This window comes from Trachypithecus francoisi, unplaced genomic scaffold (assembly GCF_009764315.1).
Source record: "Trachypithecus francoisi isolate TF-2019V2 unplaced genomic scaffold, Tfra_2.0 Lachesis_group7, whole genome shotgun sequence".
In the NCBI taxonomy this organism is placed as follows: Eukaryota; Metazoa; Chordata; class Mammalia; order Primates; family Cercopithecidae; genus Trachypithecus; species Trachypithecus francoisi.
In genome coordinates, this window is record NW_022681472.1 from 44,686,372 (window position 1) to 44,712,953 (window position 26,582).

A 26,582-nucleotide genomic window follows, 5' to 3' on the forward strand; every position below is an offset into this window, starting at 1 on the left:
TGTGTAAAGGAGTTTAAACATTTCTCAAAGGTCTTACCAGAGCTGTTGCTCAACCCAGCAATCTCATGACTGGCTATATAACCAAAGAAAAAATAAATTATTCTAATGAAAAAGATGTAAGGATTCACATTGATTACTGTACTATTCATAATAACAAAGACATAGAATAAACCTAGGTACCCATCAATGGTGGATTGGATAAAGAAAGCATGATACGTATACACCATGGAATACTATGCAGCCATAAAAAGAAATAATATCCTTTGCAGCAACTGGGATGCAGCTGGAGGCCATAATCCTAAGTAAATTAACATAGGAATGGAAAACCAAATAGCATGTGTTGTCACTTATTAATGGGAGCTAACCATTGAGTATACATGTGCATAAAGACAGGAACAATAGACACTGGGGACTACTGGAGGGGAGGAAGGAGGAGGAGAGCCTCTATTAAAAAACTACCTATCGGGTTCTTTGCTGGGTGATGAGATCCATACCTCAAACCTCGGCAACACACAATATACCCATGTAACAAACCTGCATATGTACTCCTTGACTCTAAAATAAAAGTTGGTATTATTTTAAAAAGAAAGAAAGAAATAATAAAGGGGATCATCAATTCTGGAACACTTCCAGAGAATCCAAATTTTTCCTGGGAGATAGAAAATTCAATATATATTGTGTGTTATTACATATAAGACCTAAATTTGTGCATATGTGTATGTCTAAGAATATATATTCCTGCTCACTTGATCCCTGTAATGATTCTGGAAATAATATATTATCTCACACTACAGAGGACAGAAACAACCTAGAATCAGCTTTACCAAGAGCAAGGAAAAAGGCACCTGATATCATCTCGAAAAATCACTAGTCTCAAATGGAAAGACTTCAGAGTCTTCCCAAACATGAGCTTGAACCCTGTCTCTCCCATTTCCCAGCTGAGAGGCCCTGGCCAGGGGATAAAAAGTGATTTTAGGGAAGAATGCCCAGAGTTACTGTGACATTTGAGAAGAGCAGGCCACAGAACATCTGTTCAAAATAAATGTGCATAACACCTGGCAGTAAAATTCACTAGGGAGTAAAATCCCTTTAGTAAAAGTTTAGCAATATGTCATTTATGAACTGTTTTCTTTAATCCTCAACTCCATGGCAATAGGGATTCTTGCAGTTTCTGAATAAGCACAGCTTTCAGCTGCAATTAAAATTGAAGTTTTTGTCAATTACATATGTTTGGAAACTAATATTTTTTATTATACTTTATGTTCTAGGGTACATGTGTAAATGTGCACAATGTGCAGGTTTGTTACATATGTATACATGTGTCATGTTGGTGTGTTGCACCCATTAACTAGTCATTTACATTAGGTATATCTCCTAATGCTATCCCTCCCCACTTCCCACAATGACAGACTGGAAACGAATATTTGTATGCATATTTTGATCACAGCAGCAGCTCCTTAACTGGGGGATGGAAGTTCTTAAGCAGCAGTTTTCTTAAAATGTTTGCCTTTTCCTGACCTAATCTGTCTCCCAGTATCACATTTTCAAAAATGCAGAAGGTAGCATGCACTTGATCTTACTTGTTTACCATTTTAGTTGGGAAGTGACTTATGAATTCTAGCTGCTCAGTGTATTAAATAATAATGCATTAAAATTGTTAGAACTTATTTGCTATTATATAAACACTTGTTCATTTTTGCTTCCTGGGTTGATTTTTTGGAATATTTCTATTGTGCCATTAACACCATCACTGAGAAAAAGCATATAGTGTTTCCTGAAGGGAAAATAGAGGATAACATATAGAAACAAATAACCAATCTGGACTGAGCTACTGCATATCCCATGGTTTGGACAACTCATGATAGATAAATATTGATGTGGTTAAACACAGGACACAAAGTCAAATGTCATGGGTCAGAATGCCAGGTCTAGCTGCCCATGTATGTGCTGTCTACCCATGGACAAGTTACCCTATAAATCTCAGTTTATAATATTGAATGAGAGTGATAAAACCCATCACAGGACTTCTCCAAGGAATGACTAGAATAATGTATATGAATAATTTGGCATATGGTAATTGTAAAACAAAGAATAGATTTTAATTATTATAAATGTATGTCTGTGTTATTTACTATAATTTCTTGGCTGTAATATTTGTGTGAATTTATCTATATACACATATCCAACGTAAAATAGTTATCTATCTATCTATCTATCTAGAGAGAGAGAGAGAGAGAGAGCAGGATACCCAGAGACACAATAATAAATATATACAGAATGAAAGATATATCATTATAAGCAATAAAATAAAAAATATAATGCAATGGATTTATAATATCAGCTTTATGGTATAATGTGACTTTCTCAGAATCAAATATTTCACAAGTTACAACTTACTGTTCCTGCCAAAACCAATCAGTTCACTGAAACAGGAGAGAGAGATTTCTTCTGAGAGCAGTAATTTATCAATTTTTCTCTATGGTACTTGTCATTTCCAGTCCTAATTTAAATATTCCTTTCTACATCCTTTATTAAAACTTCCCAGAAGCTTTGGCTTTACTCTGATTTGCCTTTTTATCTGCCACAGTTCTTAGCATATTGAACACATCTATAAATATTCAAATAAGGGCAGAAATCCGAGTACTGCAGACCTGTTGATTTATTGTGGAGCTTCTCAAAGAGACCTTACCTCTTGATAAACTACCTTAAAAATATGTATAATACAAATGAGTTAAAGATCAAGGAAACCTTCTGAAGCAAAACAGAAAACGTAGAAGCTGTAAAAATAAGGAAAATAAGAAAAAGGTACATTTGATTGCACAGAAGTGTGAAAAATGTCATATGACAAAAGACACCATTAACAAAAACCATTAGAAGAGAGGTCACATTAGAAGCGAAAACATTTAGTTCTATAAAACATGAATTTGTCTCTATAATATAGAAATAAATCTTTAAATGGGTAGGGATAAAAGATAGTCAAACACATGCAACAAAGGAGAAAGATCCTTTACAGATTAGGAAGGAGCTCAGCCTCAATAATAATTAGTAAAATGTAAATTAAAGCAATTATAAGGTGTCACTTTACCACTGAAATTGATTAAACATAAAAATAGTAACACTCATTGCTGACAGTATATGTGGGAAAATGTGCTCTTCTATATGGCTGATGAAAATAAGAGTAGTAGAAGCCTTCAGAAGAGGAAATATAGCTATACATACTAAATTTAAAATACACATAATGTTCAACTCCACAATAGCATTCTTCTTTAGCTATCACATGAAATTAAAAAGCTACAACATCTAGGAACAAGGAAGTTTATCACAACAATGTATTTAGCAAAACAAAACAAAACAAAAATCTAGAAATAAATTGAAAGCTACCAAAGGGTAATAGTTTAATAAAGTAGGATATTTTCATACCATAGATGGTTTATAATTATACTAGTTAGCTGGAGCTATTTCATTAATATATTTCAAGTGACTAAAGCAAGATTCAGAGAAATGTATATAACATGGATGAATTCACATAAAGCCATGTAAACAAGAAACTGTATGTTTTTATATGATTATCTGAGCTTGGAAAAAACAGAGTGGAAACAAATGTACTACACTATTTGCATTGGTTGCCTGTAGTCAGGGGAGAAGTGAAAGAGTAATATTAAAAACACACACACACAGTCAAGTAGTTGCTGTTGTGGACTATGTGCCTCCTTCGTGTTGTCAGAGAAACAAACAAACAAAAAAGGGTGTTGATCATTTTGAAATAAAAGTTGGAAATTAAAAATATTCAAAGTTTGAATGCATGGAATCAAGACAAAGATTTCTAAAGAGAGTATTCAATATTCACATTGCTCTAGAAGCACCCAGATCACAGAGGTTGTTCAAAAAGGATTCCCAAATAAAAATCTAAACCATGCCAAATAAGGAGAATGATTTAGGCAATGAGCAACTCTAAGACAACACCACACACCTACATAAATACACACATAACACACATAGAGCTACACAGACACACACACCCTTCATAATCCACTAGGTGTTTCTATAAACCCTATCACAATTTGGGTCGGTTATCAGCTAATTCTCTCTTCAGGGAATTAGCTTATCCTCTGGAATGAAAGTGATCAATTGAATTTGATTTATCTTCTTCCTCCACCTCTAGTCCCTGTTGTCACATTCGTCCCTCCTGTCTGAAGACCAGGCTTTTTAATGCAACCTGACAAGAGAAAACTAGAGTTTAATTCTGGACAGCTTTCTATAGTAATGAGTTAGACAGGAAGACTAAAGAATTTCCTATTTTCTACTGTCTGTAGCTACAACAAAACCCTAAATGCAAGAACATCCTTTTTCGGAGAGTACAAAATGTATGTCAGACTATCTTACTATAGCACCAGAGGGGAGGGGCAATGAATTATGGGCAAATGAGTCATTTTCCAAGTGATCTCTTTTCCATTAAATTCACTGAGACAGCTTCTTGCCTAAAACATTCACAAATGTCACAGTAAAAATGTGTTGACAGCTTGGAAAGAGTAGCATGTACTCCATTGTTACACAATAAGCCTTATCAAGTATTTTTCAAGCAAGATGATTGTTTCTTTTCTGTAGGTAATTATAAAGTGTGGATAGAAAGTCAAAGTACTACCACCATCATTCTACCACCAATAATATTTAAACCTCAATATGGCAAATCTTTCATAAAGTTATTGAAATAACAACAGAAACATATAGAAAATGGGAAGAAAGAAACACTAGTGCTCATGCTACACCACATGAAACTGGAATAAACTGATTGCTTAGGCAACAGACAACTAGTTGAATACCGAAATCTTAAAGGAATGAAAACTCTAGGAAATTTCAGTTCATCGTAATACAGACCAGTAGAGGAAAATAATGCATGGGAAGTCAAACCCACAAATAACAGCACACCATTTGAATGTTGGATGTTTTTCCAAGAGAGGGTCAATATTGACATGTGGAATTACATATGCATGTACCAGTGTGTGCACACATATACCCATATGTTCTGTGACAGGATATTGGGATGCCAGTGGAAATCAGTTCAGAAAGTAAATCTGCTGTAAATAATACAGAAAAATGGAATAAATATGTTTTTATTCCCATTTATATGAAATACATTCCTATAAAAAGAAGCAATTCATGTTTAAATGATGTAAAGTAATGAAATTTTTGAAAAGTAGCTTTAGTGAATATTTGAAAGAAGGAAAATGGGTATATAGCCATGTACCACATAATTTTGTAGTCAATAATGGACCACATATACAAAGGTGGTCCTCTACGATTATAATATTGTATTTTTACTGTAATTTTTCTGTTTAGCTATGTTTAGATACACAAGTACTTACCATTATGTTACAATTACCTACACCATTATTCAGTACAGTAACATGTTGTTCATGCTTGTAGCCTAAGAGCAATAGGCTAGACCATATATGCTAGGTGTGTAGTAGGCCATACCATCTAGGTTTTTCTAAGAACACTCTTGACAAACCTGAGAGAAACAAGAAATGGGGAAAGGATTCCCTATTTAATAAATGGTGCTGGGAAAATTGGCTAGCCATAAGTAGAAAGCTGAAACTGGATCCTTTCCTTACCCCTTATACGAAAATTAATTCAAGATGGATTAGAGACTTAAATGTTAGACCTAATACCATAAAAACCCTAGAAGAAAATCTAGGTAGTACCATTCAGGACATAGGCATGGGCAAGGACTTCATGTCTAAAACACCAAAAGCAACGGCAGCAAAAGCCAAAATTGACAAATGGGATCTCATTAAACTAAAGAGGTTTTGCACAGCAAAAGAAACTACCATCAGAGTGAACAGGCAACCTACAGAATGGGAGAAAATGTTTGCAATCTACTCATCTGACAAAGGGCTAATATCCAGAATCCACAAAGAACTCAAATATACAAGAAAAAAACAAACAACCCCATCAAAAAGTGGGGAAAGGATATGAACAGACATTTCTCAAAAGAAGACATTCATACAGCTAACAGACACATGAAAAAATGCTCATCATCACTCGCCATCAGAGAAATGCAAATCAAAACCACAATGAGATACCATCTCACACCAGTTAGAATGGCAATCATTAAGAAGTCAGGAAACAATAGATGTTGGAGAGGATGTGGAGAAATAGGAACACTTTTACACTGTTGGTGGGATTGTAAACTAGTTCAACCATTATGGAAAACAGTGTGGCGATTCCTCAAGGATCTAGAACTAGATGTACCATATGACCCAGCCATCCCACTACTGGGTATATACCCAAAGGATTATAAATTACTCTACTACAAAGACACATGCACACGTATGTTTATTGCGGCACTATTCACAATAGCAAAGACTTGGAATCAACCCAAATGTCCATCTGTGACAGACTGGATTAAGAAAATGTGGCACATATACACCATGGAATACTATGCAGCCATCAAAAAGGATGAGTTTGCGTCCTTTGTAGGGACATGGATGCAGCTGGAAACCATCATTCTTAGCAAACTATCACAAGAAGAGAAAACCAGACACCTCATGTTCTCACTCATAGGTGGGAACTGAACAATGAGATCACTTGGACTCGGGAAGGGGAACATCACACACTGGGACCTATCATGGGGAGAGGGGAGGAGGGAGGGATTGCATTGGGGAGTTATACATGATATAAACGTTATGCACATGTACCCTAGAACTTAAAGTATAATAAAAAAAAAAAAAAAGAACACTCTGTGATTCTTGCACAATGACACTGTGTAATGATGCATTTCTCAGAATTTTTCTCCATCATTAAGTGACATATGACAGTATTCTAGTTGTCTACATTTCAAAGTCATGGATAAAATGTTCCTAATTGTGGTCACTTCATTTCTTGTCATTATATCTCCAAAAAAGAGACACAGTTCCAAGTAGGCATCTTTTAAAAAAAATAAAAATAAAAAAGCACTGACTATCACAAAACCTGGGACACACAGAATATATACCAACACTATTTTATATATCCATACAACATATACACAATGAATTGTATCATTAATAAAGTTGAAAAATAAATTATAAAAGAATAATATATGTACTCAGAGTCTACAGTTGGGATCAGTGACTTCCTTACTACCATTTTCAAAGGAGGGCTTTGTTCTCTTGTAAACACTTCCACTGAGCCATAACCCATCCTTGCCAATTCTCAAGGTCCCTACATATAACTCACAGTCATTCTCTCCACCCCAAACTTCATCACCCTGGGTGACTTTAATGCCAAATTAATGATCAATCTAGTACATATTCTTTTTGTTTTGTTTCTTCAAGATTTTTGTATCTATATTACTTCAACCAATTTCTTTCATCCTTATCCTTAACTATCAGAAATGTTTGACATTGTTGATGACTCCTTCTCATTCCATAGCCTCCATGACTGACCTAATTTGTTTAGGCTTCTCTGATCATCTCTTTATATATCTTATTCTTATGATTCTGTTTCTCAAGGCTCAACTCAAGGTCTTCTGTTTCCTCTAAGATATGTCACCTACTAAATATTATTATCTATCTAACCCCAAGCCTAACTGAGTTGTCGTGAGCTTTGTACTCATACGTTATATTGATTTGAAGCCAAAAATCCTATCCAGTTTAAGACACATCGTTATTTTGTCTATTAAAAAAAATGCTGTCAAATTACCCCAGTAAGTTTTTCTTAATATTTATTATGCTTATTAAAATATATTTTAGGCATATTTATACAAACGTCTTACTCTACATCAATGTTAAGCATATATGAAAATTGTCTAGTGAAATTAGTGGGTTAAGAATTTCTAAAATAATTTTACATTCAGACACTTCTGAATAATTTTTTTTTACTCAGACTTACTAATGTCTGATTTTTCCCTTATAATATTATCTTCCATACCATCATAAGTATTGGTAATACAGCATTTTAAGTGCTTAAGTCGTATCTCAGAAATATTCTCCCAAACTCTGGATACAATTCTGCAAAATTTGATGCAGATACCTTCTTGAACTTACAAGATATCATTAAACAGTTCCTCAGCCAACAATCAGGATTCATTTAAGAGTCTTCACAAATGTCTCTTACATGTTTTTTATCTGAAACATTAAAAAATTGCAGATGTTCAGTAATAACAACAGGAATAACAACTAAGAATACACTAAGAATGACAACTACATCAAAATTGCCACTTGAGCAATTGTGATTCAAAGACATCATTAAGATGCATTCCAACTAGAGAAGCAAGAGCAAACACATTCAAAAGCTAGCAGAAGGCAAGAAATAACTAAGATCAGAGCAGAACTGAAGGAGATAGAGACACAAAAATCCTTCCAAAAATTAATGAATCCAGGAGTTGGTTTTTTGAAAAGATCAATAAAATTGATAGACCGCTAGCAAGACTAATAAGAAAAGAGAAAAGAATCAAATAGACACAATAAAAAATGATAAAGGGGATATCACCACCAACCCCACAGAAATACAAACTACCATCAGAGAATACTATAAACACCTCTATGCAAATAAACTAGAAAATCTGAAGAAATGGATAATTTCCTGGACACTTACACTGTCCCAAGACTAAACCAGGAAGAAGCTGAATCCCTGAATAGACCAATAGCAGGCTCTGAAATTGAGGCAACAATTAATAGCCTACCCACCAAAAAAAGCCCAGGACCAGATGGATTCACAGCTGAATTCTACCAGAGGTACAAGGAGGAGCTGGTACCATTCCTTCTGAAACTATTCTAATCAATAGAAAAAGAGGGAATCCTCCCTAACTCATTTTATGAGGCCAACATCATCCTGATACCAAAGCCTGGCAGAGACACAACAAAAAAAGAAAATTTTAGACCAATATCCCTGATGAACATCGATGCAAAAATCCTCAATAAAATACTGGCAAACCGGATTCAGCAGCACATCAAAAAGCTTATCCACCATGATCAAGTGGGCTTCATCCCTGGGATGCAAGGCTGGTTCAACATTCACAAATCAATAAACATAATCCAGCATATAAACAGAATCAAAGACAAAAACCACATGATTATCTCAATAGATGCAGAAAAGGCCTTTGACAAAATTCAACAGCCCTTCATGCTAAAAACGCTCAATAAATTCGGTATTGATGGAACGTATCTCAAAATAATAAGAGCTATGTATGACAAACCCACAGCCAATATCATACTGAATGGGCAAAAACTGGAAAAATTCCCTTTGAAAACTGGCACAAGACAGGGATGTCCTCTCTCACCACTCCTATTCAACATAGTGTTGGAAGTTCTGGCTAGGGCAATCAGGCAAGAGAAAGAAATAAAGGGTATTCAATTAGGAAAAGAAGAAGTCAAATTGTCCCTGTTTGTAGATGACATGATTGTATATTTAGAAAACCCCATTGTCTCAGCCCAAAATCTCCTTAAGCTGATAAGCAACTTCAGCAAAGTCTCAGGATACAAAATTAATGTGCAAAAATCACAAGCATTCTTATACACCAGTAACAGTCAAGCAGAGAGCCAAATCATAAAAGAACTTCCATTCACAATTGCTTCAAAGAGAATAAAATACCTAGGAACCCAACTTACAAGGGATGTAAAGGACCTCTTCAAGGAGAACTACAAACCACTGCTCAGTGAAACAAAAGAGGACACAAACAAATGGAAGAACATACCATGCTCATGGATAGGAAGAATCAATATCATGAAAATGGCCATACTGCCCAAGGTAATTTATAGATTCAATGCCATCCCCATCAAGCTACCAATGACTTTCTTCACAGAATTGGAAAAAACTGCTTTAAAGTTCATATGGAACCAAAAGAGAGCCCGCATTGCCAAGACAATCCTAAGTCAAAAGAACAAAGCTGGAGGCATCACGCTACCTGACTTCAAACTATATTACAAGGCTACAGTAACCAAAACAGCATGGTACTGCTACCAAAACAGAGATATAGACCAATGGAACAGAACAGAGTCCTCAGAAATAATACCACACATCTACAGCCATCTGATCTTTGACAAACCTGAGAAAAACAAGCAATGAGGAAAGGATTCCCTATTTAATAAATGGTGCTGGGAAAATTGGCTAGCCATAAGTAGAAAGCTGAAACTGGATCCTTTCCTTACTCCTTATACGAAAATTAATTCAAGATGGATTAGAGACTTAAATGTTAGACCTAATACCATAAAAACCCTAGAAGAAAACCTAGGTAATACCATTCAGGACATAGGCATGGGCAAGGACTTCATGTCTAAAACACCAAAAGCAACGGCAGCAAAAGCCAAAATTGACAAATGGGATCTAATTAAACTAAAGAGCTTCTGCACAGCAAAAGAAACTACCATCAGAGTGAACAGGCAACCTACAGAATGGGAGAAAATGTTTGCAATCTACTCATCTGACAAAGGACTAATATCCAGAATCTACAAAGAACTCAAACAATTTACAAGAAAAAAACAAACAACCCCATCAAAAAGTGGGCAAAGGATATGAACAGACATTTCTCAAAAGAAGACATCCATACAGCCAACAGACACATGAAAAAATGCTCATCATCACTCGCCATCAGAGAAATGCAAATCAAAACCACAATGAGATACCATCTCACACCAGTTAGAATGGCAATCATTAAAAAGTCAGGAAACAACAGGTGCTGGAGAGGATGTGGAGAAATAGGAACACTTTTACACTGTTGGTGGGATTGTAAACTAGTTCAACCATTATGGAAAACAGTGTGGCGATTCCTCAAGGATCTAGAACTAGAAATACCATATGATCCAGCCATCCCATTACTGGGTATATACCCAAAGGATTATAAATCATGCTGCTATAAAGACACATGCACACGTATGTTTATTGCGGCACTATTCACAATAGCAAAAACTTGGAATCAACCCAAATGTCCATCAGTGACAGACTGGATTAAGAAAATGTGGCACATATACACCATGGAATACTATGCAGCCATAAAAAAGGATGAGTTTGTGTCCTTTGTAGGGACATGGATGCAGCTGGAAACCATCATTCTCAGCAAACTATCACAAGAAGAGAAAACCAAACACCGCATGTTCTCACTCATAGGTGGGAACTGAACAATGAGATCACTTGGACTCGGGAAGGGGAACATCACACACCAGGGCCTATCATGCGGAGGGGGGAGGGGGGAGCGGGGAGGGATTGCATTGGGAGTTTTACCTGATGTAAATGACGAGTTGATGGGTGCTGACGAGTTGATGGGTGTAGCACACCAACATGGCACAAGTATACATATGTAACAAACCTGCACGTTATGCGCATGTACCCTAGAACTTAAAGTATGATAATAATAAAATAAAATTTAAAAAAAGATGCATTCCAATGACAAAAATGCAAAAATTAAAAAGATATGTCTTAAAGTCAGTGAAGTATTTACCTCTGTTTCTACAGAGTCTGTGCTTGTTAGAGATAAGGGTGGTGGTTACACAATGGAGATGACTAGATAGGTACATAAAGGCAATTTCTTAATTACTGCTAACGTTTGGCTTCTCAATATACTTACTGGTTTCACTTTTGTGTTAAATTAATCCAAATTCTCCAAATTGGACATTCATAGCATATGTGCTCTCCTGTATGTATGTTATGCTTTAATAAAAAGTTTTTAAAATCTGTAAGGGCCAAAATTTTTCAGAATGTTCTCTGTATATATCAGATGGTTTTCATGGAGTATATGATTAAAACTATCAACCACATTAAAGCACATTCCCTTAACTTGTGACTGTTGATGCAGCTCTGTGAGGAGACAGATGTAGAACACATAAGTCTTCTCTTATATACAGAAGTGAGAGAGATTTCTAAAGGTAGATCACTGACCAGAGTTTTTGAGTTATGAGAGGTGCTCCAGAGATTTCTTTTAGACAAACAGTCACCATTGGCAGTACATTTCAGTGACACAGAATGGGTCACAAAACTTGCTTGCTTGTGTGCCATATTCAACCTGCTCAACAAACTCAATCTGTCACTTTAGGAGAGAACAACTACTGTGTTCAAGTTGGCAGATAAAGTGGTTGCATTCAAAACCAAACTGGAATTATGGGGGTGACGAGTAAACACTGGGATTTTTGACCTGCTTCAAACATTAGCAGAGATTTTGAAAGAGATTGAACCAGGGCCTTCTTGCTCCCATCTGGTGAATGATCACCTGTCTCAGCTTTCAAAAGAGTGTGAGCATTACTTTCAAACCAGAAACTGCCCCGAATTGGGAAGGAATGGATTTACAACCCATTTGTGAATAAACCCGGTAAATCACCTTTGTCTGTGGTAAGATAATTCACTGTTTGAGATCGTAAATGATGGTGGCCTTAAAAGTATGTTTGAGACAACTTCAAATCTCCATATGTTCATAATAAGTCAAGGCAGAATATCCTGAGATTGTTACAAAAAAACTGAAGAGCTTGTTTCCATTTCCAACATCCCATTTTTGAAAGAAGGGTTTTCTGTAGTGACAGTAACGAAAATGTAATTACAAAGTAGACTCAACATAAGCAACACACGTCAGGTGTCACTGTGATCATCCCCAGATGGGACCATCTAGTTGCAGGAAAACAAGCTCAGGGCTCCTACCGATTCTACATTATGGTGAGTTGTATAATTATTTAATTATATATCGCAATGTAAATTTAATAATAATAGAAATAAAGTGCACAGTAAATGTAATACCCTTAAGTCATCCTGAAACTATCCACTCACCAACACCCTGATCTGTAGAAAAATTGTCTTCCATGAAACTGGTCCCTGGTGCCAAAAAAAAGATTCCATTGAAAAGAAAATACTGATTTAACCACCCACTGATTTAACAGATAGTAAAATTTAGGATATTTTGAGGATTAGTTGTGTTGCTGCAACTATTAGATATTCACTGAAATCTATATTCTCTTTAACTTTGTGGGCACACAGCTTGACTGCACACTCAGTCTCCCTTGCAGTAACCATTTAATTGAGCAATAGGTAATGGGCTGGGATGAAAGTAAGGCATTTTGCTTCCAAGCTTGCTTCATAAGAATCTCCTAAGCATATTTATTTTTGCTTTAGTCAACTTCTGATTGGCTGGAACGTAAATGAGCGAAGTGAACTTACAAGCCACCTGTTGTAACTGTGATGTAAGCAAGAAATGAACTTTTTTGCAAGCTTTTCCAACCAACCTTATTTTGTTGTTGTTGTTCTATTTTGTTTTGTTTTAGGCTTTTAGCAACCTGAAGCCTGGTTTTTAGTTTCTGTCTCTAGTGGTAAGCAGAAAAGAGGCATGAGGAAGAGGCTTTACTGGCCCAAACAGAAACAGAAACTAAGAACCCATGACTGTATTCTCACCCTTGGACACCCTCAGAAGGCATTGTAGATATCTGGGATTATTTGTTAGATAAGCTAATTTTATGTTAATATAGTGAGACTGTAAAGTGTATGGGAGGACAAAATTTTACATATTAACTAGTCAAAAGAAGAATATAGATTCGCTTTAAAAATTAAAAAATCTACTGAGGTAAAGGTCTAAATACATGCCTTAACTATGTTATTTATATTATTCAATATTTATTGCATGCGAACTCTGAGAAACAGTGATGAGTGATGAATCAGACAGTAAGATATAGCTCATTTCCTCAAAAGGCTTACTTTGGATGTGGTTAATTTCCTCAGAAGACATTTGTAAATGTTCTTCAAAATAAGAAAATTGAGTAATCGGGGTCTGAAATTCAGCACCATAAACCATGGTCAAAATTATTTTCGCATAGGACATTCAAAGCATATTAAATCAAACGTTCAGCATAATGATAAACAAATTCCAGAAAGTATCCTTGCAATCTTAAATTTCAGAAATATTTGTGGAACTTTGTGAAACCCTCTCCAGGCTAGATTAGTTGCAAAATATATGATAATAAACTGCATTACCTGATTTACTAAAAAAAGGTTTTGGCTATAAGTCAACCTAACCATGAAGAACATTTTTCAAAAATGATGATTTGGGTTGAAAAATAATTGTCTTTGAATACTTCTTTCTGACAATAAAGAATGAGGCAACGATCTGTTAGGATCAAATTCAGTTGGTGACAATGAAATGTTATAATCAGCAGAGTGCAAGTTTTTCTGCTCTCAGTGGCAGTTGGCAGGTATTTATCTCGATCAGAAGTGTGTTCATTAGGTGTTAATGAATGTTTGAGTTAAAAAAATAAGACATTTCAAAGTGATGAAAAACATCTGATATATAAAGAGAACAGTTTTATTAATGCTGGCCCTTATAGCTCTTAAAACTTTTTTTTTTTTTTGAAGGATAATATACATACAGGAGAGCACATATGTTGCAAATGTCCAATTTGGAGAATTTGGATTAATTTAACACAAAAGTGAAACCAGCAAGTATGTTGAGAAACAGAACATTAGCACTAATTTAGAAATTGCCTTTATGTACTGTTCTAGTCATCTCCATTGTATAACCACCACCCTTACCTCTAACAAGCATAGACTAGCTGTACCTGTTTTGTTTCATTTTGTTTTGTTTTCTACTCTTTGTATCTGAAAAAATATAGAATGCATTGCTTTGTATTTGGCTTTTTTTTTTTTTTCTGAAACAAGGTTTTAATGTTAAAAGAATATATCATTTTACAAGGGTATATATTTTAAAACAATTTTCATTGGTGTTTCCTTCTTAAAGCACTGGCTATAAGCCTTTTTAATCAAATGGTTTGTAGTGTATTAGAATTGGCTGCTTAGTTCTGTAATGAAGATGGTTGTATGTTTGGGTTACTTGTGACTGCAGTACTCTGTGTTATCACATATGATTTTATTTTTCTCTGTTTTCCATACTGGACACTTCATTTTATGAATAGGGCAATCAAAGAACTTAAAATTAAAGAAAATAAGCTTTAATTTGTATGCAACTATTTTGCAGTCATATTAATAAAAGAGATCATGCTTTCAAAAGGTATTTGGCTTTTTTTTTGTTTGTTTTACTTTTGTTGTCCACACTAGCTGTGTGAGATTTTTCTATAATGTTAATGTTTTACCTATTTCAACTCTAGTAGGAATAGTTAAAAAAATTTCCAAGGTGGTTTAACCAATGTACATTTCCATCAGCAGTGTATTAAATTCTAATTACCCTATGCCCTTGCCAACACTTGTAAGACTTACAGTTATTAACCATTTTGATGTTTTATGAAGTACCTGTTCAACATTTCTGCCCATTTTTGAGTGAAAGAGGTTGTCTCTCTTTTGCTTATTGATTCATAGGAACTGTATGTAGGTGCATACAGAAATATATGGGCATGCCTATTCAGATATGAGTTCTTTGTCAGATACATGTATTGTGAATATCTTCTCTAATTTTGGTTTGCCTTTTTACTTTTTTAATTGTATGTTTCAATGAACATAAGTTCTTAGTCTTATCTAATTTTTAATTGTTTTCATTTTTATGGACTTGTTTTTTTGTCTTGTTTTACTAATTTGTGCATACTCTAGAGTCCTATGCTTTTCACCAAAAAATGTATTATCTTTCATTAGAAAATCCATTTAAAGTTATTTTTTCACACAGTATTGATGTAGGGTATTCAGTTTCCTCAAGGCCATTTATTGAAAAGTATATACTTTTCCCATAACATGTGAGTCATGTTTCTCATAAATCAGGTAAGAATAAATATGTGACTCTCTTTCTGGACTTTCTATTATGTTCCATTGGTTAGTTTATTTATCCTCGCACAAATTCCATGTTTTCTTAATTATTATAGGTTTATACTTTGTCCTAATATCTGGTAATGTAGACTTTTATTAGCTTTGTTTACTTTCTTCTAAATTGTTTTGGCAATTCCAGGCTTTTGTATTTCCATATAATTTTTACACTTTGTGTGTCAACTTCTGCCAAAAAAAAAAAAAAATTAACTTCTGGCATTTCGACTGGCATTGTATTGAATTAATTGATCAATCTGGGTAAGAGTTACATTGTAAAATATTGACCCTTTCAACTTATGAATATGATATATATCTCATTTATTTATGCTTTTAACTTATTTCAATTATATTTTGAGATTTTCAGTATAGTAGTCTTACTGTGATTGCATTAGATGTATTCTTGGGTATTTGATGCCCTTTGGTCCTTACAATCATTTAAAAATGTAAATTAATTACCAAAAAAGACAAAGTCATTAACCACAGGATCATGCTGAGACTACAACTGGCTCTTTCAAATGTAGTCAAGATCCAAGAGGAAATCAAGTACAGTACAAACAGTCACATACTATTCCATACACATCTTTCCTGAAGGGAGAATATAACACTTTTGAAATAGTTTTAATAGCAACTGCATTCTGTTTATAGAACAAATAAACCAGACCAGTGTTAAACAATCCTGGGTAATAATCTGATATTTTGGGTGAATCAAGAAACTGGCTTTTTAAAAAATGATTTGGCCGGGCGCGGTGGCTCAAGCCTGTAATCCCAGCACTTTGGGAGGCCGAGACGGGTGGATCACGAGGTCAGGAGATCGAGACCATCCTGGCTAACACGGTGAAACCCCGTCTCTACTAAAAAAATACAAAAAAACTAGCCGGGCGAGGTGGCGGGCACCTGTAGTCCCAGCTACTCGGGAGGCTGAGGCAGGAGAATGGCGTAAACCCGGGAGGCGGAGCTTGTAGTGAGCTGAGATCCGGCCACTGCACTCCAGCTCGGGCGACACAGCGAGACTCCGTCTCAAAAAAAAAAAATAAATAAATAAATAAAATAAAATAAAATGATTTAACTCACTTTCTAAAACATAAAAAACGATGTCAAAATTTTAGACAAAAAATTCAAAACTATCAGCACCTTCAAAGTAGAACTTAATTTTTTTGGACGTAAAAAATAACAATCCTTTTTTGCTTTATTATTATTCCTTTGACTCTTCAGGAGTTTAAGCTTTCTCAGTATTTTCTATGGCACATTTAAATTTCTTATTTTATCTGTATTTTTTTTTTAAACTTATAGGTTCAGAAGTACATGTGTAGGACAGTTAGACAGGTAAATTGCATGTCATGGGAGTTTGGTTTACAGATTATTTCATTACCCAGGTAATAAGCAAAGTACGCAAAAGGTCGCCTTTTGATCCTCTTCCTCCTCCTGCCCTCCACCCTCAAGTAAGCCCTAGTGTCTGTTTTTTCCTTCTTGGTGTTCACATGGTCTCAATATTTAGCTCCCACTTAAAAGTGAGAACGTGCTATATTTGGTATTCTGGTCCAGCATTAGTTAGCTTAGGCATTTGGTTGCATCCATGTTGCTGCAAAGGACATCTCATTCTCTTTTGTGCCTGTGTAGTATTCCATGGTGTATACGTACCACATTTTCCTTATCCAATCTACTGTTAATAGACCATTTAGGTTGATTTCATGTCTTTACTATTGTGAATAGTACTGTGATTAACATATGAGTGAATGTGTCTTTATGGTAGAATAGTTTATATTCCTTTGGTTATGTACCCAATAATGAGATTGCTTAGTCGAATGGTAATTTAAGTTCTTTCAGAAACTGCCATACTACTTTCCACAATGGCTGAACTAATTTATATTCCCACCAGCAGTGTATAAGTGTTCCCTTTTCCCCACAACCTTTTGACTTTTAGATAATACCCATTCTGACTGGTGTGAGATGGTATCTCATTTGGATTTTGATTTGCATTTCTCTAATAATTAGTGATGTTGAGCATTTTTTTGTATGTTTGTTGGCCATATGTATGTCTTCTTTTGAAAAGTGTCTTTTCATGTCATTTGCCCACTTTTTAATGCAGTTGTTTGGTTTTGCTTGTTAATTTGTTTATGTTCCTTAAAGATTCTGGATATTAGACCTTTGTCAGATGCATAGTTTGCAATTATTTTCTCTCATTCTGTACATTGTCTTTTTACTCTCTTGATAGTTTCTTTTGCTCTGTAGAAGCTCATTGGTTTAATTATATTCCTTTTGTTAGTCTTTGGTTTTCTTGCAATTGCTTTTGGTGTCTGTCATGCAATTTTTGCCAGGGTCTATGGCCAGAATGTTATTTGCTAGGTTAACTTCCAGGCTTTTTACAGTTTTAGGTTTTACGTTTAAGTCTTTATCCATCCTGAATTCATTTTTGTGCCTGGTGTAAGAAGGGGTCCAGCTTCAATCTTCTGCATATGTTTAGCCTGTTGTCCCAGCACCATTAATTGAATAGGGAGTCATTTCCCCTTTGCTTGTTTCTGTCAACTTTATCAAAGGTTAGATAGGTGTGCAGCATTATTTCTTGGCTGTCTGTTCTGTTCTATTTGTCTATGTGTCTATTTTTGTACCAGTACCATGCTGTTTTCGTTACCATAGTCTTGCAGTATAGTTTGAAGTCAGATAATGTGATGCCTCCAGATTTGTTCTTTTTGGTAGGATTGTCTTGACTATCTGGGTTCTTTTTTGGTTCCATATGAATTTAAAATAGTATTTTCTAGATCTGTCTGTTAAAAATGTTGGTAGTTTCATAGGATTAGCATCAAATCTGTAAATTGCTTTGGGCAGTATATCCATGTTAATGATACTGATTCTTTCTATTCATGAGCATGGAGTGTTTTTCCATTTAATACTCTTGATTTCTTTGAGCAGTATTTTACAATTGTCATTGTAGATGTCTTTAACCTCTTTGGTTAGCTGTATTTCTAAGTATTTTATTCTTTTTGTGGCTATTTTAAATGAAATTGCATTCTTGATTTGGCTCTCAGTTTAGACAGCGTTGGTGTATAGGAATTCTACTGAGTTTTGTACATTGATGTTTGTATTGTGAAACTTTCCTGAAGTTGTTTATCAGATCAAGGAGATTTTGGGCAGAGACTATGAGGTTTTCTAGGTACAAAATCATATTGTCTGCAGACAGCAATAGTTTGACTTGCTCTCTTCCTGTTTGTATGCCTTTTATTTCTTTTTTTTTTTTTTTTTTTGAGATGGAGTCTCACTCTGTTGCCCAGGCTGGAGTGCAGTGGCGTGATCTTGGCTCACTGTAAGCTCCACCTTCTAGGTTCAAGCGATTCTCCTGCTTCAGCCTCCCAAGTAGCTGGGACTACAGGCGCATGACACACGCCTGGCTAATTTTTTGTATTTTTAGTAGAGACAGAGTTTCACTGTGTTAGCCAGGATGGTCTCAATCTCCTGACCTCGTGATCCACCTGCCTCAGTTTCTCAAAGTGCTGGGATTACAGGCATGAGCCACCATGCCCAGCCTCCTTTTCTTTCTTTCTATTATCTGATTGCTTTGACTAGGATTTCCATTACTATGTTGAATAGGAATTATGAGAGAGAAAGTGCATCCTTGTCTTGTTCTGGTTTTGGAGGGTAATGTTTCCAGCTTTCACCCATTTAGTATGATGCTGGCTATTGAGTTTCCATAGATGGCTCTTATTATTTTAAAGTATGTTCCTCAATGCCTCGTTTGCTGAGGGTTTTAAAATAAGAGATGCTGAATTTTATCAAAAGTTTCTTCTGCATCTATTGAGGTGATCATGTAATTTTTGTTTCTAGTTCTGATCATGTGATAAATCACATTTGTTGATTTGCATATATTATGCCATCCTTGCATCTCAGGGATAGAGCTTACCAGATTGTGGTAGATTAGAGTTTTTGTGTGTGTGATGCTGGATTCAGTTTGCTAGTATTTTGTTAAGATTATTTTTCATTGAAGTTCATCAAAGATATTGGCCTGAAGTTTTTTCTCTTGTGTCTCTGCCAGGTTTTGGTATCTAAGATGACACTAGCCTCAGAATAAGTTAGGGAGTAGTTTTACCTCCTCAATTTTTTGGAATTGTTTCTGAAAGAATAGTTTCAACTCTTCTTTAAATATCTGGTAAAATTTGGCAGTCATTCTCTCTGGTGCTGGGCTTATTCTGGTTGGTAGTTGTATCATTCTGTTTATACACTGCCGTAAAGAAATAACTGAGACTGGGTAATTTATAAATAAACAAGGTTTACTTGACCACAGTTCTACTTAGCTGAGGAGGCCTTAGGAAACTTACAATTATGGCGGAGGCTGAAGGGGAAGCAACGTATATTTTACATGGTGGCAGGAGGTGGAGAGGGACCACCATACACTTTTAATCCATCAGCTGTCATGAGAACTTACTCATTGTCACGAAAACAGCATGGGGGAAACTGCTCCCATATTCCAATCACCTCCCATGACATAAGATCTCATTCTTTTTTTATGCCTGTGTAGTATTCCGTGATGTGTATATTCATAGGATTTGCTGAGCAGCAAAAATAGCAGCCTGCTGGCTCCCCCCGGGAGCTCCCTCCCAGGGAAGTGCAGAGCTACTACCAACCCAAAGCCCAGGTGGAAGGGTCCTTGGGGTACCAAGTCAGGAGGCCCTGTCCAGTGAGGCATAGTAGAGGAAGACCAGTATGGAAAACAGTCTGACTGTTTTTCTGTAAGGCAGCTGCAAGGTGCTGGGTGTCCCTGTTAGTCCGCAACCACTATGTTCCCCCCTGAGCCTGAGGGTAATAGGAGTTAGGGCTGCAAAGCAGCAGAAATGGTGACCTGCCTGTTCCCACTTCACTGTGAGTTCCTTACCAGGGAAGTGCAAAGCTGCTTCTGGCCAAAGAGCTCAGGTGGACCTGGGGTGGCTGTGCTAGGGGGCCAGTGCAGTGGACACCATCTGATGTGGTGCAGTGAAGACTAGGCCCACAGTTCATCCATTGCCCAGCCCTGTGGATATGGCCCCTATTCTGGGGGCATGTGAAGGAGCCTGGCTTCGCCCCTTGCTAGGGCTGTAGCCACTGGTGTCATGGTGCTCAGGGATCCATGGCTCCTGGAATTCCTTGCGTGCCTGAATGGCAGCTCTGCCCAGACCACAGAGCTCTCCATGTCAGTCTGAAGGCCCCACTGAGGAGCTCATGAGGGATCTCTTTAGCACAAGGTTGCAAAGGTCCAAGAGAGAAGTGTGGGTCCCTGGGGACTCTCACTTATTCACCTTTTCTCTATGGTGGGGCAACTCCCCTGGCTCCATGCCACTCTCGGGTAGGCCATTATCCTATCTCACTCCTCTCTGTTCTCTCTAGGTTGCCTTAATTTCTTGATGAAGCCTAGTGTGCACCCCTGGATGATCCCGCTGGAGACTTTGTATTTACTCACCATTCTTTCTTCTCTCCCTGAGAGTGGCACACTCTAGTTGCTTCTAGTCAACCATCTTGGCTGGAGAATCAAGTTTAATTCTTAACTAAATTTTTACTTTGCAATTTTTCAGTAACGCTAGTGGCAAAACAATCTTAACTGTTAATTATTAATCTTAATTATTTTTCCTAGAATCTGGAACTGGATATTTGTAGAAACCCAGCCAGAAGAGAAGAACCATGCACAAGGAAATCTTAGCAAATTAATAATTAAAAAGCCAACTTCCTTAACTTGTAAAATAATATTTATACCAAATATTGTTCTTCCTAGTAAAATATTATCTAGATTCCTTTTCAAATTATGACCAAAATATGATACTCATTATGATTACTGTTTTTGATCATTTGCCTAGTCAGTATAATAATTTAAGAAAAATGTAAGGAAAATATCATAATTGGAAAAGAATGAATTAAGCTATTGTTACTTACAAATAGTTACATGCATTGACAGTCCCTCCAAGGGAATCAACAATTAATTTTTTAGAATTAAAAAATTTTATCAAGGTTGTTCTATGTAAGATCAATTTAAATGAACAAATTAAATTCTGCACACCAGCAACAAACAGAAAAAGTACGTGATTAAATAGAGAACATTCATAATAGCAACAAAATAAGATACATAAGAATAAACCTACCAGAATATGTAAAATACTTATGCAGGAATATATAAAACCTCATTGAAAAGTAATTAAAAATATAAATTGAAAGATAGCAGTATTATAATGATCAAATCTCTCCAAAAGGACTTACAGATTAGATTTATTTATAAATAACAGAACAGTAGGGTTTTTCAGGAAATTTAACCAGTTAATTCTAAAGTAATGAAACAAATGATCCAGAAGAACTAAGACACTCCTAAGGAATGAGAACAAGATGGGAGGATTTCTCTTCCAAATATTGCATTATGGTAAAATTTCAGTGATTAAGATAACATACTATTGATTCGGGGGGATCAAAGAAATCAGTGGAAGATAATTGCAAACTCACACCACACTGATGCACAAATGTAAACTAGGACTATTTCACGAACAGTAATGAAACAAATTGTTATTTATGTGGAATAGTGGAACTTAAGTGGAAAGAATGGTTCTGAATAAGTTAAAGTGGTAAGTATGGAAGTCACTATCTAACTCTTTTAACATCAAATACAAGAAAAAAAAATCTTGAAGTAGTAGAGGATTTAGAAAGACCTCACATGCAACAGCCATAAGAATAAATGGTAATTTTACTTCTTTTTTTTTTTTTTTTTTTTTTTTTGAGACAACATGAAAGGCCAATAATTTATTAAAAGATACACAAACTCATTAATATTTAGGAACAAAACCACAATGAGACACTATTACACACATCACATTGGTAAACACTTAAAACTCTGAAAATACTAAACGTTGGGAAGATAGTGAAAGAAGAGAAACTCATATACCAGTGATGGAATGTAAAATGGTACAATCACTTTGGAAAATAATTTGCCATGGCCTGGTAAAGTTGACCATGCGCATATCCCACAACCTAGCAGTTTCACTTCAGGTACAGCCATAGAACACTGGCTTTCAAATTCTCATGACTCACAGTAAAAGTAAAATTTACATCATGAGTCAGTGTTTACTTGCATATATTTTGACTAATATTGAAGCATATCATGTATGTTTCAAAATAATACTCATTGCTATTACATTTGATGCATTCTGATATTTTCTTTTTATTTATTTATTTATTTATTTATTATACTTTAAGTTCTAGGGTACATGTGCATAACGTTTATATCATGTATAACTCCCCAATGCAATCCCTCCCTCCTCCCCCCTCCACATGATAGGCCCCAGTGTGTGATGTTCCCCTTCCCGAGTCCAAGTGATCTCATTGTTCAGTTCCCACCTATGAGTGAGAACATGCGGTGTTTGGTTTTCTCTTCTTGTGATAGTTTGCTAAGAATGATGGTTTCCAGCTGCATCCATGTCCCTACAAAGGACGCAAACTCATCCTTTTTGATGGCTGCATAGTATTCCATGGTGTATATGTGCCACATTTTCTTAATCCAGTCTGTCACAGATGGACATTTGGGTTGATTCCAAGTCTTTGCTATTGTGAATAGTGCCGCAATAAACATACGTGTGCATGTGTCTTTGTAGTAGAGTAATTTATAATCCTTTGGGTATATACCCAGTAGTGGGATGGCTGGGTCATATGGTACATCTAGTTCTAGATCCTTGAGGAATCGCCATACTGTTTTCCATAATGGTTGAACTAGTTTACAATCCCACCAACAGTGTAAAAGTGTTCCTATTTCTCCACATCCTCTCCAACATCTATTGTTTCCTGACTTCTTCATGATTGCCATTCTAACTGGTGTGAGATGGTATCTCATTGTGGTTTTGATTTGCATTTCTCTGATGGCGAGTGATGACGAGCATTTTTTCATGTGTCTGTTGGCTGTATGGATGTCTTCTTTTGAGAAATGTCTGTTCATATCCTTTCCCCATTTTTTGATGGGGTTGTTTGTTTTTTTCTTGTATATTTGTTTGAGTTCTTTGTAGATTCTGGATATTAGCCCTTTGTCAGATGAGTAGGTTGCAAAAATTTTCTCCCATTCTGTAGGTTGCCTGTTCACTCTGATGGTAGTTTCTTTTGCTGTGCAAAAGCTCTTTAGTTTAATGAGATCCCATTTGTCAATTTTGGCTTTTGCTGCCGTTGCTTTTGGTGTTTTAGACATGAAGTCCTTGCCCATGCCTATGTCCTGAATGGTACTACCTAGATTTTCTTCTAGGGTTTTTATGGTATTAGGTCTAACATTTAAGTCTCTAATCCATCTTGAATTAATTTTCGTATAAGGGGTAAGGAAAGGATCCAGTTTCAGCTTTCTACTTGTGGCTAGCCAATTTTCCCAGCACCATTTATTAAATAGGGAATCCTTTCCCCATTTCTTGTTTTTGTCAGGTTTGTCAAAGATCAGATGGCTGTAGATGTGTGGTATTATTTCTGAGGACTCTGTTCTGTTCCACTGGTCTATTCTCTGTTGTGGTACCAGTACCATGCTGTTTTGGTTACTGTAGCCTTGTAGTATAGTTTGAAGTCAGGTAGCGTGACGCCTCCAGCTTTGTCCTTTTGACCTAGGATTGTCTTGGCAATGCGGGCTCTTTTTTGGTTCCATATGAACTTTAAAGCAGTTTTTTCCAATTCTGTGAAGAAAGTCATTGGTAGCTTGATGGGGATGGCATTGAATCTATAAATAACCTTGGGCAGTATGGCCATTTTCACGATATTGATTCTTCCTATCCATGAACATGGTATGTTCTTCCATTTGTTTGTGTCCTCTTTGATTTCACTGAGCAGTGGTTTGTAGTTCTCCTTGAAGAGGTCCTTTACATCCCTTGTAAGCTGGATTCCTAGGTATTTTATTCTCTTTGAAGCAATTGTGAATGGAAGTTCATTCCTGACTTGGCTCTCTGCTTGTCTGTTACTGGTGTATAAGAATGCTTGTGATTTTTGCACATTAATTTTGTATCCTGAGACTTTGCTGAAGTTGCTTATCAGCTTAAGGAGATTTTGGGCTGAGACGATGGGTTTTTCTAAATATACAATCATGTCATCTGCAAACAGGGACAATTTGACTTCTTCTTTTCCTAACTGGATACCCTTGATTTCTTTCTCTTGCCTGATTGCCCTAGCCAGAACTTCCAACACTATGTTGAATAGGAGTGGTGAGAGAGGGCATCCCTGTCTTGTGCCAGTTTTCAAAGGGAATTTTTCCAGTTTTTGCCCATTCAGTATGATATTAGCTGTGGTTTGTCGTAAATAGCTCTTATTATTTTGAGGTACGTTCCATCAATACCGAATTTATTGAGCGTTTTTAGCATAAAGGGCTGTTGAATTTTGTCAAAAGCCTTTTCTGCATCTATTGAGATAATCATGTGGTTCTTGTCTTTGGTTCTGTTTATATGCTGGATTACATTTATTGATTTGCGAATGTTGAACCAGCCTTGCATCCCAGGGATGAAGCCCACTTGATCATGGTGGATAAGCTTTTTGATGTGCTGCTGAATCCGGTTTGCCAGTATTTTATTGAGAATTTTTGCATCGATGTTCATCAGGGATATTGGTCTAAAATTCTCTTTTTTTGTTGTGTCTCTGCCAGGCTTTGGTATCAGGATGATGTTGGCCTCATAAAATGAGTTAGGGAGGATTCCCTCTTTTTCTATTGATTGGAATAGTTTCAGAAGGAATGGTACCAGCTCCTCCTTGTACCTCTGGTAGAATTCAGCTGTGAATCCATCTGGTCCTGGACTTTTTTTCGTGGGTAGGCTATTAATTGTTGCCTCAATTTCAGAGCCTGTTATTGGTCTATTCAGGGATTCAACTTCTTCCTGGTTCAGTCTTGGGAGAGTGTAAGTGTCCAGGAAATTATCCATTTCTTCTAGATTTTCTAGTCGATTTGCGTAGAGGCATTTATAGTATTCTCTGATGGTTGTTTGTATTTCTGTGGGGTCGGTGGTGATATCCCCTTTATCATTTTTTATTGCGTCTATTTGATTCCTCTCTCTTTTCTTCTTTATTAGTCTTGCTAGCGGTCTGTCAATTTTGTTGATCTTTTCAAAAAACCAACTCCTGGATTCATTGATTTTTTGGAGGGTTTTTTGTGACTCTATCTCCTTCAGTTCTGCTCTGATCTTAGTTATTTCTTGCCTTCTGCTAGCTTTTGAATGTGTTTGCTCTTGCCTCTCTAGTTCTTTTAATTGTGATGTTACAGTGTCAATTTTAGATCTTTCCTGCTTTCTCTTGTGGGCATTTAGTGCTATAAATTTCCCTCTACACACTGCTTTAAATGTGTCCCAGAGATTCTGGTATGTTGTATCTTTGTTCTCATTGGTTTCAAAGAACATCTTTATTTCTGCTTTCATTTCGTTATGTACCCAGTAGTCATTCAGGAGCAGGTTATTCAGTTTCCATGTAGTTGAGCGGTTTTGATTGAGTTTCTTAGTCCTGAGTTCTAGTTTGATTGCACTGTGGTCTGAGAGACAGTTTGTTATAATTTCTGTTCTTGTACATTTGCTGAGGAGTGCTTTACTTCCAATTATGTGGTCAATTTTGGAATAAGTGCGATGTGGTGCTGAGAAGAATGTATATTCTGTTGATTTGGGGTGGAGAGTTCTATAGATGTCTATTAGGTCCGCTTGGTGCAGAGATGAGTTCAATTCCTGGATATCCTTGTTAACTTTCTGTCTCGTTGATCTGTCTAATGTTGACAGTGGAGTGTTGAAATCTCCCATTATTATTGTATGGGAGTCTAAGTCTCTTTGTAGGTCTCTAAGGACTTGCTTTATGAATCTGGGTGCTCCTGTATTGGGTGCATATATATTTAGGAGAGTTAGCTCTTCCTGTTGAATTGATCCCTTTACCATTATGTAATGGCCTTCTTTGTCTCTTTTGATCTT